The sequence below is a fragment of the Glycine max genome, chromosome 9 (assembly GCF_000004515.6).
Source record: "Glycine max cultivar Williams 82 chromosome 9, Glycine_max_v4.0, whole genome shotgun sequence".
NCBI lineage: Eukaryota > Viridiplantae > Streptophyta > Magnoliopsida > Fabales > Fabaceae > Glycine > Glycine max.
In genome coordinates, this window is record NC_038245.2 from 16,271,240 (window position 1) to 16,287,250 (window position 16,011).

The following is a 16,011-nucleotide window of genomic DNA, read 5'->3' on the forward strand; positions in this document are numbered from 1 at the left end:
CTCTGGGTCTCCATTTTCTTCTCCAGATCACATGCTTCCCCTGATTTCACTAACATTGCGCTGCCCACAGACACATCTCCCTTGGCCTTAGCAACTTTTGATTGCCGCTCACTATCAACATCCTTCCCCCGTTTTTTCCCCGGATGGAAGTTTGTTGTTGTGTGGATTCTTTACCCTCCTCAGTCTCAATTTTTGTATCACTACCACCTGAAAAGAATGCAGTGAGCAAGAAATCAATTCTTAAAACTACATTGAAAATAAAGAGATTCAAACAACCACAATGGCAATAAAAACCAGACTTTTTTAAAAATATCAATCACCCTTTTTAGCGAAGTCACTAACAGCTGATTGATCAGAAGATGAGAGATTGTTGTGTTGGATGCCAAAGAGTTTCCTAGTATTTATTACAACATTGACAGTCAGGCATATATAAGCAGGAAAAACAGAAGATAAATAGTCATAATGCTACCAAAATTACACCAAATATATACCTCCACTTCCAAAGAAACCAGGCTTCGTCGGAGTGTTTGTTAGTGGTATACATGGCCTAACAAGAGAGTTCCAAACAGATTAGACCAAAAGCAGGCATAAAAAATTATTTATTAGCAGAGTATAGACAAGGAAAGTACAGCATGAAGGACAATCATAGCGTAGGAAGCAATGATTGCAGACCTGCATCTTATCCATTCTAGAACGCACCATACTTCTAATCACCAAATTCCAAAGGAAACAGGGCTCCAAGGGATACCACCAATGTAACCATTAGGCCACTATAGGAATGTTTTCAGACACCAAATTCTCAAGACCCAGATCATTCTATAAGTTGATTAACATAATGTTGACTTTGAGTGAGTAAGTCTAATGAGTCAGACAGTCAGACTAACTTAACTTGACAACTTGTACATACTTAAACAATAGAAATAATTCCTTTTGTGTTGATTTTTTTATTTTTAAAAATGAGTATCTGAAAGACATTTTAGGATTTGACTAATGTGAAATGAATCAAAGTCGAATAGATCAACTTAACAAAGTAAATTAAGATTTGTTACTGTATTCTTTTCATATACAAGAGTCAAATATGAAATTTTTAGCTAATTTTCTTATATTAAATCAGCATGGTTAATTAGCAAAATTTATATTGTAGTTTTTTTTAACTATCAAAACAAAGAAAATTGTCATGTTTTTATTATGGTAAAAAAATTTAATCTTTAGATATAGTTAAATCTAGGTTTAGCATTTCAAATTTTTTTAGTTATTTTAGTTTTTGTAAAATTTAAAACTTTTGAAAATAACCTCTTTTTATCACTTATTGCTACGTGATATTTATTTAAATATATCACTTCAACATAGTTGCAATCTTGCAGACATAATTTATCTAACTACATGCCACTTCACTACAAAATTTAATTATATTTAAAAAAACTATATAAAAATACATGCTTAAGCCTTTTTTGGGTTCATCATGTTTAAGCCTTTTATTACTAAGGAATATATATTAAAATTCTCTGCAAAGGATAATAATTAATAATATTTATAAATGATTAATTACTTAAGAATAATTAACAAAAAATGAATGCTATATTATTGCTTGTGTCAAATTCTGTTAAAAATAAACAATAATAAAAAAGACCATCAATTAAATAGTTTTTATTTTATAATTAATATAAAATTTTGTAAATAAGGAATTAAAAAATTTTATTTTATATTAATATAACATAATTTATATGAAAGGAGAACTTTTTAAATCTAATAGTGATCAGTTTTGTATAAAATTATTAAATATTGTAGTAGTTGGTGTAAGTGTAACTCTCCCCATATGTGTATATCATTTGACCTTATCACTAACTAGGTAGTTAGGTGAGTTCCTTTATTTAGAACTTCATCACGCTGCACCATCCAAATACGTTTTACCCTCCTCTTTCTTAACAACCTTATTAAATAAATATGGCTACACAGAAATGAAGCATTTTTCACCCATTGACATTTTCTCTAGTTCTAATGAAAATGAATTTTATCTTTAAAACAGTGAAAATGAATTTGATCTAATTACTATAAGTTCAAAAATATATAAAGATTAAAAAGAAGAAGAAGGAATAAAGAAATACATATAAATATGAAGGTTCCTGATGGTCACAGGCAAGGACTTGTATGTACCAAATATACTAGACTCTGGACAATTTGACTTGTTGCTAGAATAATGGAAACAGGTTGCAAAAGTGTATTTCCCAAATGCTATATGGTTGGTTTACACGTTTCCATGTAAAGTCCAAGTGTAGGAAAGATGCTGGAAACTTGAGGGAAACAACAAAAGCCACCATCCAATCTTATAGATATTATTTAGTATTGAGGAGATTTATTAGAGTGGTGAATTATATGTTGGGTCATAGTGCTAGTGAAGTGCGACAAATCATATAGCAATAAAATTCCCCAGTAAAGGAGCTATCGTTAAGACACATGAACGGATCATTCTATTGAGGAGATTTATTAGAGTGGTGAATTATATGTTTTCAGACACCAAATTCTCAAGACCCAGATCATTCTATAGGAATGTTTTCATATAGCAATCCTCACTTAAGTTATTACTTACTTTCTATGTATCCAAAACAAAATGCATGTGATTATTATTTTATTGAAAGGCTTAATTATGTTTATAGTCTTTAAAATTTAGGGTGAATCCAATTCTGGTTCTGAAATTTTAAAAGAAAAAATATGTTAATCTCGCATATGACTGTGCATTGTATTAAGGCCATCTCATACTATGACTGTGCATTGTATTAGGGAAAAATGCTTCCATATATGTAGTTTTTAGTAATGTACAGCAGTAAGGTACACTAGACTGTTTTGTCAACTTTTTATAAGCAGCTTGCAAACTTCTAGTGACTGGTATATATATTATTTAATTGCGGTGGAAATGTGGTCTATGCAGTAACAAATTTAATTGTCTATTTATTATTTTAGGCCAAATTTGACATACCTGAAGGTTTAACTGCGAAGAAGAAGGTTATGTCCACCGTTGGGACCAGATGGAGGCAATTTAAGTCCTCCCTGACGACCAGATATGTATATGCTGAGAATGACGATGAACAAAACAAGGATCCATCTGCTAAGTATGGTATTGATCGAAATACATGGGAAGAATTTGCAAAGACTCGACAGACCCCTACTTGGAAGGTTTAAATTTCAATCTTTTTACAGAACATTTTAGTTACGTATTTTAGTTGTTAATGTCAAACATGTTTGAGTTGTATTTGAAAATGCTGACAGGGAATACGCAAAAAAGCACAGGAAATTCAAAAATTCAATGAATCTCCCCATGTACTCTCTCGTGGAGGCTACGATGTGCTTGAAAAAAAATTAATGGCCGAGAAAACAAAGTCAAGACTGAATGAAGGTGACAATAGTCAAAATGCAGATATGGTCGTCGACCCTCCATCCCCTATTGCGAGACATGAGAAGTGGAAAAAGGCTAGGACAAACAAATTTGGACAAATGACATCTGCAGCAGCTCAAGAAATCGCAGACAAAATTGTAAGTTTAATATATGCCACAATTATAAATTGTAATTTGTAACCATAACCACAAGTTAATTTGTTGTCAATGTCATAGGATGAATTACAAGAACAAGCTAAACAGGGAGCTTTTGTCCCACATGGTCGTCAAGACATCCTAAACACTGCCATTGGTCGTCCAGAGCATCCTGGATGTGTTCGTGTCGGTGGACATGGTGTGACCATAACCAGCTACTTTGGACATGCTTCCTGTGGGTCCCACAGTTCTTCGCCTGCGATCACCGCCGAAAGATTGGTTGAAATCATGCAAAGTATAAAGCAAGAGGTGAAGAAAGAGGTAGAAGACGAGAACAAAGACCGTATGGACAAGATGAAAATGGAGTTGGATGCGATCAAGAGTGAATTATCCCAAATTCATACGCAACAGTCAGCTCCCCCAAGACCGTCTAACCCTGACATATTTGTTGCACGTGTTAGCACGAAAGAGAGTTGTGCTGAAGCTGCTAATAATGTTGTTGGTAACGAGCGGTCTACATTTGATACATGTAGTATGGGCTTCTACATTGTTTGTGGTGACAGTACATAGCTGGTGGCAGGGGGAAAGGTCTTTGGAGTAGGTGGCACGATACACACTGTTGCTTATGGAGATGATGTAGTAAGGGTGTGTGTTGACACTGTATACGATGCTGAAGCCATTGTCCCGTTACCCACTTCAGAGATTCAGTATGTCAGGGACGCCGTGAACTCATTCATTGGATGGCCCAGACATCTAGTGAAACCTTTATCTTATGTAAGTAATATAATAATCCCCCTGCCAAATTGTCATTTGAATACACACTTGTAATTTTTGTTAAGTTGTTGATTAAATTTAATACTTATTTTCTTGTACCACTTAGGATTCTGACCTTAATGTGCGGAAGCCAGTTGAACATAGTAGTGATGCAAAGCTTGCAGGTGAATCCGATCCATTGGGAGAGTTGATGAAGATATTGTTTTATGTGTACCAGAATCCAGTGGAAGTGCCGTGGGAGGCTCACCAATTTGGACTTCCTGAGATTGGGGCAAAATTTTACATCACACATGCAGATCTAGCAGAAATAATATCAGGTGACAAGTGTTTAAACATAGCGATACTACAATTGTGGACCATGTAAGTCATTTTCCTGCAACCTTTATGTTTCATTACCTGATAACCATTATTTTTAAATCTAAAACATTTAAAATAATCATGACTTGTCTTCCAAATAGATTTATGAATGAGTGCGGTAGAAGCAAAGCTGATCAGTCACTATATGGCTTGCTGGAGCCTCAATCTATACAAAATGCTAAGGAAAGACGTCAACAATGCCAACAATACATTGAAACATGGGTCAAGGAATCACAAAGGCAGTTGTATTTAGGAGCTTACTTGCATCAGTAAGTTCAATTGTTCTTCGAATTTAAGTTTTTTATGTTGTTGTACAATTCTGTTATTATAATTGTCCAATTCAGGGCACATTGGCAACTATTTGTTCTCCACCCAAGGGAAAACACGGTCGTTTGGTTTTGTTCTCTGAGGAAGAAGCCTGATATTAACATCAAAGGCGCAATTAATAGGTTCTATTCAAATATACAAATCATGGCATCCTTTAGTTGGTAATTGTTGTTACATATACAGCAAAAATAGTTGTCATATATATGCTATTTTTTTTAACTAGTGCAATAAAGATAATAACCAGTTCTTTTGAAGGCATGTGTAATCAAGGTGCACCTCGGTGGGTTGAACCCAAGGTAATCAGTAGTTGTTTGTAATGAACCGTTTGTACATCTTTAAGTGTTGAATGTTAAGTAACCATTAAAAATGTTATATGTAGACTAATGTGCAAAGTGGAGGGTTTGAGTGCGGATATTATGTCATGCACTGGATGTGGTGCATCGTGACTGCCGGTTTGAAGGATGACTGGCACAAGGTAAACATAATGCATGGAGTTACAATTGTAACTTTTGTTAATATTTGTTAAGTTACTAATAATTTTATCTAATGTTAATTTTGTAGTGGTTTTCTGATGGCTCATCGTTAGACGTGGAGGCCATCACAACAGTTCGACAGAAATGGGCAACTTACTTTTTATCTTTTAGGAAAAGCAGTTGCTAAATTTGATTTGTATTATGTACAAGTGCATTTTTCCTGTGGTTTCATCAAAGAATTAGAACAATTATGGCTACAACTTTGTATGTTGGATACATTAGAGGATCATTAATTCAAAAAAGGATATTCAATTTGCATGGACTTATATATGTAGGATGCATGTCATTTGATGCTATTGTTCAGATTTCATTTGATGTTATTATTTAATTTGCATGGTCTGATTTAATTTATAGGTACCAGAGATCAATGTAAAAAAAATGCATCAATAAAACGAAGAAAATAAAAAAAAAAACTTAGACATACAAAGACGGTTTCCGAAAACGTCATAAAATGACAACATAATATAGACCTACAAAGACGGTTCCCATAACCGTCGTAAATTTGCATAACATACAAAGACGTTTCCCATAAAATGTCTTAGTATGCAGTCTTGACATGCCATCTAAGACGGTCATAAAAACCGTCTTAAATTGGTATAACATACAAAGACGGTTTTAAAAACCGTCTTAAAATGTAAATTATGATTATTATAATTAAGACGGTTTTTCAATAACCGTCGTAGACGATTCGCACAAATTAAGACGGTCATTGTAACTGTTTTCATATCGCAAATTTATCTGTAAACTTTAAGACGGTTATGGAAGAAACGTTGTAATATTTAGCACATACTAAGACGGTTATGTTTGACCGTCGTAGTATTCAAAACTTACAAAGACGGTTTCCATAACCGTCGTAAAATAGCTTATACATTTTACGACGTTGGCATTAACGACGGTTGAAAACCGTCGTGACATGACCATAAAAACCGACTTAAAATCCAATTTTTCTAGTAGTGAGCAACAAGCGTCATTCCAAAGTTGCAAGGGCAATCCAAAGCATCTTAACCATACAAGTCATGATCCCCATTCTTTCGACGCATTCCTGGCTTAATCTAACGTAGTAGCTAACCATTTGTCCTCCCTTTCTAAAATGTCATTTAAGTTATCATCTTCCTCCCCAAATAAAAGCACTGCATTATCCCCAAGATACTTGACTGAAATACTTGTGTAACCCTTATACAGGAAAGCTTCTTGAATATCATGAACCTTTAAGAGCCATATATCCTATCATGCATCTCCTTAGCTAGCTGGCATACGTCTCCTCCACACAAAACTATCTACCACACCATGAGTCTTTCTCTCGATCCAGTTCCGGCTTCTCACGATCCAACTTTGGCTTCTCCGACTTCCTTTTCCACACCTGCTTATTTCTTGCATATTGATTCCTTATCGCTTGTGCATATATATGACACCCCTAGTCTTACTATTGCTTCTCCTGCCCCATAGTGACCTCCCTCTTGTTTCCCCCCAAAAATAGATGGGTTTATGTTGTGCATTATAAGCTGTGCAAGTTCTGGTTTGAAGGTCTTTGGCAACCTTTACCACCAACTTATCCCCTTTCAAATATCTAGGCAGGTTGACGAAAAGTTTTTTGTTACCTAACCAGATATTGTCAAGTTGCGATTCAAGAAGTCGAGTTTTTCACACCATGAAATGAAACAAAACCCAAGCGAGTCCCCCATTTGTTTCTTTTCTTTGATATGAACAAGTCAACCGTCTTTCCCCATCTCACGAACACCTTCCACATATCCTACTCCTTATACTCAGCCGGTATGTTGGAAAAGTAATAAGCGTAAAATCTCCATTGAACTTGTACACCCCTTTACCTCCATCACGACAAACACTCCTTTCCCACTCAAGCCTTCCCTCCCAGTTTCTCTCTCTCTCACCCATCCCAGTTCCTCTTGGCTTGCTTGGATGAATATGATTAGGACAATTACCTATGAAACTTAATTTGAAGACTCATTCCATAGGAGACCTCTTCTAAACAATCACTATGACTAATGACCGCACAACTTTCATCCTATGGACAATCCCAAGCATCACTAATATAGTAATATGTATTAGTAATAAAGTGTCATTTATAATATACTATGGGCACCTAGTATTAATTTCAAACATTCATTTGATACTCTTTATTTTCAGTCTACATCCACCATTTTATTGTACTATATATCTATTATATTTACACTTCTTTCTCTATGATCTCAATCTCTCTGTTATAAGATGTCCAATAATATGTGGTGTTCATGCATTCTATATATGTTATCAGCAACACATGCATGGCTGGCAAATTCACACAGCGAAGAACCATCTAAGTTACGTAAGAATCCCCAACAGCATTAAGAGATACAAATCTTATTGGACAGAGTGGTAGGATGGTCACCACAAGATTTGATGAAGTCTAAAACAAACCATAGGCTGAAGAATGGATCACTTAATTGAGTTAACATCCATCAATTGCCCTCGATGCAATGTTTATTACGGGCTAATTAAGAAGTAAGAACCAATAATTCTTGATTGTTATATGTTCGTCTTAATTCACTCCCAAAAAATAAGAGTGGATTTTTTTATAAAAAAAAAATCTGTTTTTTTAGTTTATAACTTGAAAATTCCGAAATGATAAATGGAACACTTAAATCAATAAATAATCAAATGATTTAATTGTAAAACCCACAGATAAACGTGATGAGATATAAGTGGTTAATGTACTAAAGTTAACTGAATCGTTTCTGAGTTTGATTCTTGATGAAAATAATTATTCATCAGATTTTACTTACCTTCCAGATAAATTATGTATTGGTCGTGATCCTTTTTCCCTGATGAATTGGAGGGTTATAACAAAACAAAAAAATCATACATAAAAAATTATTTTAAAAAATATTATGTGAAAATTGTTTCTTCCAACAAAATATATCGTGCATAAAAGTATTACTTTCAAAAAACAAGTATTACTTTTAAATTTTTATACAAAACTATTCTACGATGCAATAAATTATGATAATCCGGTTCCAATTATGTGTTAGAAATATTACTAAAATTAGTGTCTTTTTTTTTAAAAGACTGAAATTAGTGTCTTTTTTCTGTAAAGACTAAAATTAGTGTCTAACTTACATTTGCTTCAATTTATTTCAAATAATAATAATCATTTTTTTTGTTAACTTCTTTAAAAAATTATTAAAAAAAGTGATTATGTCTTTAAATTTAGAAGTTTCTAATGCACTTAATGTTTTAAAGTTACTTTTAACGTTACTTTATCACTAGTGTCGTTCATCTTACATGTAATTAATTTTTATGAAGAAAAATAAAACTAGTGAATTATGTTTAGGAATGAAAACATGTCACACAACCATTAAGGGCTTATTACTTGATGTATTTAAAGTCTAACTTAATTTGATTTATTTACTAAAAATGTTAAACTTAGACTTTTAAAAAGGTTTATTTAGTTAAATAGGTTAGGCTTGGACTCATAAAAAAGCCCATTAGGCCAACCTATATACATATTACACTTATATATTTAACATCTTAATAAATTAGTAATCTCATATCATAAATAAAATAATTTTCTGAAATAAAAAACATTATTATTAAAATAAATTAACATAAATCCTAACTTCAAGTTCATGAATCATAATTGTGTAATATTTAAGGGTGATAATGTCTTGCATGCTAATTTTTTTATTCCTGTTTATTACGTTTTGGGGGAAAATGTACAGTTTTTTCTTTCTTTTTAATCTTGACATAAACATATTAATAGATAAAATTATCAAAATACTAAAAAGCAAAATAGCATTTACGCACTATCCAATTGGAAAATGTGATCCATGGATCAAATATGTCGGTATGCTATGTAGTTGACTGTCATTTTTTATTTGGCTTTATTGTGCAGAGAAATGAATACAATGACGTTGTTGAAAAACTAATATGAATTGTATGTTTCACTTTTAGAAAAAATAAATATAAAATTTAGATTTGAATATAAAATAGGTTTTTAAATAAGTTAACAGGACAAACCAAGCATTTTAAAAAAAGGTTAAGTTAAGCAAAAATAATAAGTCTTTGATGGATAATAGGTCAAGCTTAGACTCTAGTTTTGTAAAACACGTCGCGCCTATTTATCAAAGTCTAACCTAACATATTCTCATCCCTAGCTATGTTAGAATTACGTGGGGGCTTAAAGAAAAGAGATAAACATAAAATTTCAATTAACTTTTTTACTTAAAAAAAAAAAAAGCTATTCACAAAAGAAAAAGCAAAGAATACAACAGAATTGTTATGAATAATCTTTTGTGGATGTCATTATCTTCATTTATCTTCATTTGTATTTATCTTTTATAACTCTTTTGTTATCTTTGTATCTATAAATATGTTACTCCTCTTGGAAAGAATACATACAATTATCATTCTCTCTTAACTCTCTTGTTCTCTACTTTCTCTATATTATTCTCCTCACGAGTTATATTATATTTAACACAAGCCTTGTAGAGAATTTTATAGAAGAAAGTCATTTTTCAAATTCACGTTTCAAGGTAAGTTCTCCCTCTCCCTCCAATCAATATTATTCAGAGTTTAATTTCGATCAATATGTGTATTGCTATAGTGCTCACATTAATCTAAATATGTGTGTTGAAGACATAAGCAAATAAAGAAATTCTCAAATTATTTTTGTAAAAGGTCCCGAAGACCTTATCAAAAAAAGAGATTTGAAGATTTTGTTTTCACCAGAAGTGAAAAAAAAAAAGATTATTCCTTTCTAGTTTCATTATCCTTACTCTCTCTTTGGTAGAATATTTATGTTCTATGTATGTAACTATGAAATTTATCATTTAGGGGTCCTGAAGACTCTATTAAAAGAAATAAATTTTAAGAATATTTTTCTCACTGGAAGTGGGAAAGTAGTGCGGAGAGTGAATAAAATATTTTTCTTTTAAATCTTCCATGTTATATTTCTTTATATGATTTTTGGGTTTCTTATAGTAAGAAAAATTTGGAATTAGCGACATTTTTAGAATATTTTTCTCACTAGAAGCGAGAAAATAATGCAAAAGCAAAAATCAAAGAATATTTTTTTCTCACTAGAAGTGTAAAAATAGTGCAAAAAAAGAGAGAAAGGGAGAAAACTTCATTCTTCAATAACGCGAATAAAAAGATTAATTCTTTCCCATCATAAGCGAGAAAACAATACAAAAAGTGAAAAGAAAGAAATATTTTTCTTACAAAGAAGTGAGAAAATAGTCTCAATGGTTTCTATTTATCTCCTCAACCTGATTTATATGTATTAAAATTGTAAACCAAAAGTTTACAAAACAAAATAATTTTGTTATTTGACAAGATTGGTTAGGTTATTCCAAGTTTATTATGATGCAAAAAGTAGTTAAAAATTCATGTGAACACCCATTAAAAATCCAAAAGAATCTTCAGTTCAATGATTTCTCATGTATTACTTATTTCCAAGAGAAGTTAATAATAAGACCATCACTAAAAAAAGTTAGGATGAATTCCTTACATTTTTAGAACAAATATAAAGTGTTATCTATGGACCAATACACCGACCATGTGGATCATTTAGATATTTTATGGTTTAAATTGATGCATTAACTAGATAACCACATGTTTTTTTGTTATTAACTCACAACTAGGAGTTTGCGAAATTTTTAACTCAAGAAAATCCATTTTGATAATGTTGGTGTATTTACATCTCATGCTTTTAATAAGTATTGTATGACTATTGAAATTTATCTTGAACATCTGCGGAACATGTTCATATACTCATGAGATCAAAACTTTTAGTGTCTTCTTGGTGACATGCAATATTGCATGTTATAATATTGATTTGTATCATGCCAACAAGTTATAATTAGTTCTCCGCTCTTAAAATTGATTTTTGGTTAGCAACCTTTTCAAATTTATTGTTATTTTTTAAAATGTGTTGTACATATTATAAATATGAGTCCAATTGTTTGATCACAACATATTAAGATGAGTCTTCAAAGGAGGTTGGAAATATATGTTAGGCTTGAATCTCCATATATAATAAAATATGACAATATATTTTATTTAAGACTCAGTTTGTTTATTGTTATTTTGTATTAGTTTTTCCAACATGAGGGAGAGATAGTAAGCACTTGGAAAAATGAGATTAGTTTAAATAAATTATCATTATCTAGATCCTTGTACAAAATAATGTGAATCAAAAGTTCAAAAGATAATTCATTACAAAGTTTAGTAAAAAAGAATGGCTAAATCATATATATCAACTGGTAATGCTCCAATAAATTTTTATGTCCCTATTGGACAATATAATATTGCTAAACGAGTTTTAGATATGCATGAAGCGTGATAGACCTATTGGTTCCAATGATATAAATCCTCAATTAAGAAAATGAGCTAAAAGTAATATGTCCAAATTGAGGTTATAAGGATATTGAACGATTCGTCTAACATATTTATATATTCTAGTTCCAGAAGAATTTAGGTGCTTGAAATTAGTGAAAATAAAGAGATCTCATGACATATTAAATATGATGGAACCAAAATAAAGTCAACATTGATAATGTATTTGCACATAATGTAGCAGTCAATGAAATATTTGATAATGATAATGAGGATCAAGAGTAAGTCTATAAAAGATTGTAGACAAAGAAATGATTGATCAAAATAAAAAGAATTAATTGAGGCAAAATTAGACTCACTTCCCAAAGAAAATAATTTTTGGACCTGCAGTCTATACACTTGAAGATGTAAAACATGGTTACATTTTTGGACATGTAGTCCATACACCTAAAAATGAAAAACTAGTTTTATTTTTTGACATGTAGTATGTAACACCCTGAAGAATCACACTGGAAAGAGAGAGATCCAGAGGTTATACATGTATGAGATTGTACATATAAGGATGAATTAAAGGAATTAATTAATACTACCTATACCAACAAGATGCATCTACTTTTCGGTAGCCCATCATTTAAGAACTTCATAAAAGCGTGCTTGGCTTGGAGTAGTTATGGGATGGGTGACATTCTAGGAAGTTTTTCAAAAAGCGTGAGTGAGGACAAAACACGATGAAAAGTCTTGTATTGATTTGTGGGGTCAGTCATTGATCCTAGGAGCAAGTAGAGTTGATTTTCGAGATCTTGGAAAGGGCTATCTTCGGAGGGTTCGGACCAACAAGGAGTTGAGTAAAGTGTCACCATGTGAAGTATTGTAGTGTGAGAGCCATTGAGAAGTGAACAATCAAGGATGTTACAAATGGTATAAAAATAAACCTCTCTCCAGTATGGTATGGATTGAGGATGAAGCAGGCGGAAACTGGTGGGCATGTAACACCTCGATGAATCACACAAGAAAGAGAGGGATCTAGAGGTTGTGCAGGTATGGGATTATACAGTTGAAGATGACTTAAATAAATTAATTGGTACTACATATACCAACAAGATACATCTACTTTTGGGTAGTCCATCACTTAAGAACTTTATAATTAAGCGTGCTTGACTTGGACTAGTTACAGGATGGGTGACCTTCTGGGAATTCTGGGAAGTTTCTCATAAAGCATGTGAGTGAAGACAAAACACGCTGAAAAGTCTTATGTTGGTTTGTGGGGTCAGTGATTGATCCTCAAAGTAAACAGAGTTGATTTTTGAGGTCTTAGAAATGACTACCTTCGGAGGATTCTGACAAACAAGGAGTTGGGTGAAGTGCCACCGTGTGAAGTATCATAGTGTGAGAGTCACCAAGTTGACAATCAGGAATGTTACATAGTCTATATACTCAAAGGCGTAAAACTAGTTAGGATTTTGGACCTGTAGTCCACATACTCAAAGGATATAATTTTCCCAATAGTATAGATTATTGAGAAGATTATCCTATCAAATTGATCAAGTCTCTGTATAGACTAAAACAATCTAGGCTATGAAGAACTCCTATAGGATTTAATCATCTCAATAATATTTAATAAAAGGAAATAAAATCATCTCATTTGTTCATGTATATTTACTAAAAACATAGAAATGAATTTGATGTAATTGTTATTTATGAAGATGACAAATAATTTTGGAACTCCTAAACAGCTTCCAAAGCTATAGATTGATTTAACAAACAGTTTAAGATGAAGGACCTAGGAAACACAAAGTTTTGTTTGGGAAATTGGATACTTGAAGAATAAAACTTGTGTGCATCAAGATATTGAGGATGAATGAAGAAGTATTTGATCCTGAAGTACCATGTCTTAGTGTTATTGAAACACTAATATATCTTACTATACATACACGACCTGATATATCATTTCTCACTTATTCACTAGCAAAATATAATTCTTCACCAATACAAAAACATTTAAGCATGTACTTCTTTATTTTAGAGGTTATTTGTCAGATTCCTTTGATGACATGTCATAAGTTTACATGAGGTGATACAACTATTCCATGACAATATGTGAAACAAGTCAAAATAGGCACATAAACCAATCATGGAGAAATTTTAGTCAAACATATGAAAAAATGACATTGACGATCACATGTGAGCACAATGTTATATGTATTACTCAGTTGAAAGAATGATACATCAAAGGAGATAGAACAAAGCACATTTTACTAAAGTTATTTTTCACCCATGATCTTCAAAAGAACGGTGATATAAATGTTCAACAAGTCCATTCGCGTGAGAATCTAGAAGATTTCTTTCCAAAGTCATTATCAAGGAAAACTTTTGAGCAACTAATTCACAAGATTTTATTTCATCATCTTAAAGATGATTGTCTGCATGAGAATGAGAAATAAATATGTTCTACACTCTTTTTCCTTTAGCCATGGTTTTATCCCACTGGGTTTTCCTGACAAGGTTTTCAATGAGGCAGATGATAATGTATTAAAGAATGATGTACTCTTTTTTTCTTTACTAGGTTTATATCCCATAGGATTTTTCCTAGTAAGATTTTAACGAGGCACATTCTCAAATAATGGACATCCAAGGGGAAGTGTTATGAATAATCTTTTTTGGATGTCATTATCTTCTTTTATCTTTATTTGTATTTATCTTTTGTAACTCTTTAGTTATCTTTATCTATATATATGTCACTCCTCTTGGAATGAATACATACAATTATCATTCTCTCTTAACTCTCTTTTTCTCTACTTTCTCTTTATTATTCTCCTCACATGTCATATTATATTTAATAGGAGTCTATTTTTAACTTGGAAAAAGGTTCTCTAGTATTAATAAATTAAGGCTAAAATATGTTTTTCATTCCTATAGATATCAAAAAGTTTGAAATTCATCCCTGCAAAATTTTGAGTCTTTTTTCATCCTCGAGAAATTGAAGTCTGCTACTTTTTGGCCAGGACGTAAGTTTAGGTATCCAAACCTATGTGTCACTCTTTCAGTTGTTGCGTTGATGACTGTGGGAGTGAGTGATTTCTGGGGTTAAAAATCACCACAAAATGCAAAAAAAAAAAAAAAACTACAAATTTATAAATTCCTCTTTCTTAACCTCCTTTTTTCCTAACTTTCTTCATCTTTAAATTCAAATAAACATTTTTTTTTATTTTTCTTTCTTAAATGTTTTGTTCAACTGCAATAACCAACACCACTTTATTGGCCCTATCATCTTCTTCTTCTTTGAATTCTCTTTCCTTCCGAAAACCTAACACCTTCACTCTGAGACTCAATGCTATGAATACCAATTTCAATGTTCTATTGGAATCAAACCCGCCGACAAACTCAACATGTACCTGACTTCCAAATTCACCTCTCTCTCGGATTAGCCTAGTGGACTGAGAATGCATTTTTGTGACGGGTTTTAATCCCTAGAAATCATCTACTCCTATCGTCATCAATGGAACCAATGAAAAAGTGACATGAAAGTTTGGATTTACCCGAACCAATGTCCGAGCAAAAAAGTAACAGATTTTAATTTTACGAACATTTTGATATTTATAAGAACGACAAACATATATTAGCCTATCATTTAAATTTTAAAAAATATCACATAAACTCATATTTGTCCAAGCCTAATCTTTGACAAAAAAATAACACATCTCAATTTTACGAGGACAAAAATATATTGAAAAATTTGTAAAGATAGATTCTAAACTTTTCGATATTTATAATAATGAAAAACATATTTAAACCTTAAATTAAATATGAACATGACAAGATTATTGATTTTATTTTCTTCACTTGATAAAACATTAAAAACATTAAAAATTAAATATTTATCTTAAGTGAAAGATAAATATATTTTTTTGACATAGTAAATTATAAATAGATAGTTGATATAGTTTATAATGAACGAATCTCTTTTTTCTGATACGAATCCTTCGAATAAGCAAAAATTTCTCTGCATTCATCTTTAATTTTTCATGAGAATGAGCTTTAACTTCATTATATCATATGAAGAATATAATATTTTACATTTTTCATATTACGTCATTAGACAAATTTCATCTCGAATCCACAATCAACGCTAAATTATACTCCTAATCTAAAAAAATGAAATAGC